Raw genomic sequence first — 2,500 nt, forward strand, 5'->3', positions numbered from 1 at the left:
TGGTGCTCGTACGAGTCTCATCCGGTAAAGCGAATGATTAGAGGCCTTGGGGCCGAAACGACCTCAACCTATTCTCAAACTTTAAATGGGTGAGATCTCCGGCTTGCTTGATATGCTGAAGCCGCGAGCAAACGACTCGGATCGGAGTGCCAAGTGGGCCACTTTTGGTAAGCAGAACTGGCGCTGTGGGATGAACCAAACGCCGAGTTAAGGCGCCCGAATCGACGCTCATGGGAAACCATGAAAGGCGTTGGTTGCTTAAGACAGCAGGACGGTGGCCATGGAAGTCGGAATCCGCTAAGGAGTGTGTAACAACTCACCTGCCGAAGCAACTAGCCCTGAAAATGGATGGCGCTGAAGCGTCGTGCCTATACTCGGCCGTCAGTCTGGCAGTCATGGCCGGTCCTTGCGGCCGGCCGCGAAGCCCTGACGAGTAGGAGGGTCGCGGCGGTGGGCGCAGAAGGGTCTGGGCGTGAGCCTGCCTGGAGCCGCCGTCGGTGCAGATCTTGGTGGTAGTAGCAAATACTCCAGCGAGGCCCTGGAGGGCTGACGCGGAGAAGGGTTTCGTGTGAACAGCCGTTGCACACGAGTCAGTCGATCCTAAGCCCTAGGAGAAATCCGATGTTGATGGGGGCCGTCATAGCATGATGCGCTTTGTGCTGGCCCCCGTTGGGCGAAAGGGAATCCGGTTCCTATTCCGGAACCCGGCAGCGGAACCGATACAAGTCGGGCCCCTCTTTTAGAGATGCTCGTCGGGGTAACCCAAAAGGACCCGGAGACGCCGTCGGGAGATCGGGGAAGAGTTTTCTTTTCTGCATGAGCGTTCGAGTTCCCTGGAATCCTCTAGCAGGGAGATAGGGTTTGGAACGCGAAGAGCACCGCAGTTGCGGCGGTGTCCCGATCTTCCCCTCGGACCTTGAAAATCCGGGAGAGGGCCACGTGGAGGTGTCGCGCCGGTTCGTACCCATATCCGCAGCAGGTCTCCAAGGTGAAGAGCCTCTAGTCGATAGAATAATGTAGGTAAGGGAAGTCGGCAAATTGGATCCGTAACTTCGGGATAAGGATTGGCTCTGAGGATCGGGGCGTGTCGGGCTTGGTCGGGAAGTGGGTCAGCGCTAACGTGCCGGGCCTGGGCGAGGTGAGTGCCGTAGGGGTGCCGGTAAGTGCGGGCGTTTAGCGCGGGCGTGGTCTGCTCTCGCCGTTGGTCGGCCTCGTGCTGGCCGGCGGTGCAGGATGCGCGCGCCTGCGCGGCGTTCGCGCCCCGGTGCTTCAACCTGCGTGCAGGATCCGAGCTCGGTCCCGTGCCTTGGCCTCCCACGGATCTTCCTTGCTGCGAGGCCGCGTCCGCCTTAGCGTGCTCCTCCGGGGGCGCGCGGGTGCGCGGATTCTCTTCGGCCGCCATTCAACGATCAACTCAGAACTGGCACGGACTGGGGGAATCCGACTGTCTAATTAAAACAAAGCATTGCGATGGCCCTAGCGGGTGTTGACGCAATGTGATTTCTGCCCAGTGCTCTGAATGTCAACGTGAAGAAATTCAAGCAAGCGCGGGTAAACGGCGGGAGTAACTATGACTCTCTTGCAGGGTGACCCGCTGTCTCCTATTCTCTTCAACATGTCCATTGACATTCTCTTGTCTCGTCTGCCTGCTCATATTGGTGCACGCATTCTTGGACGGCGGATAAATGCGGCTGCATTCGCTGATGACCTCCTGCTGTTCGCCGAGACTCGTGATGGATTGCAGGAACTTCTCACCATCGCCACGTCGGCCCTGGGGGATCTCGGGCTCGAGGTCAACCCACGGAAGTGTTTCTCTCTCGCCCTTGTCTCATCAGGCCGGGAGAAGAAAACCAAGGTCGACGAGACTGTCATCTTTCGTGCTGGGGGGAACAACATCCCAGCACTGGCGATGGGAGATACTTTCAAGTATCTAGGCCTGCAATTTTCCACGTGCGGACGCAGTCTTTTTCATCCCCGGCGGGAGGTCGAGAAGCAGTTGGACATCATCAAGCGTGCACCACTCAAACCTCAGCAGCGGCTTTTTGCCCTTCGTTCTGTCATCCTCCCGGGTATTTTCCATGGCCTCGCCCTGGGGAGGACTCGTCTTGGGGCCCTCTCTTCCCTTGACGTCTGTGTTCGTGCAGCCCTTCGATCTTGGCTGCACCTGCCAGCAGATACGCCGGTCGGTTACTTCCACGCCCCCATCTCTCATGGGGGCTTGGGGGTGCCTGCGGCCCGCTGGCTGGGCCCTCTTCTTCGCAGGAGAAGATTGGCGAAGATGCAAGGACTGGGTGCGGCAGTGGACGATTCTTCCCAGGACTTAATCCAGCGAGAAATTCACCAACTGGACCACGCCCTGCAATGGCAGGGGGAAGTTATAAAGTCCAGTTACCAGTTGGGCCGGTGTTGGGCCGACCGCCTCCACTCGTCGGTCGACGGCGCTGCGCTACACGAGTCTGCCCGAACACCAGGGCAGCACTGCTGGGTCTCCAATACGCGG

The 2,500-nt window shown here is 59.1% G+C and overlaps 1 pseudogene; it reads left to right on the top strand.

Moving 5' to 3' along the window:
* Positions 1-2,500, top strand: part of LOC126443958 (large subunit ribosomal RNA) — a 5,962-nt pseudogene that overhangs the window by 1,300 nt on the left and 2,162 nt on the right.

This window comes from Schistocerca serialis, unplaced genomic scaffold (genome assembly GCF_023864345.2).
Source record: "Schistocerca serialis cubense isolate TAMUIC-IGC-003099 unplaced genomic scaffold, iqSchSeri2.2 HiC_scaffold_206, whole genome shotgun sequence".
NCBI lineage: Eukaryota > Metazoa > Arthropoda > Insecta > Orthoptera > Acrididae > Schistocerca > Schistocerca serialis.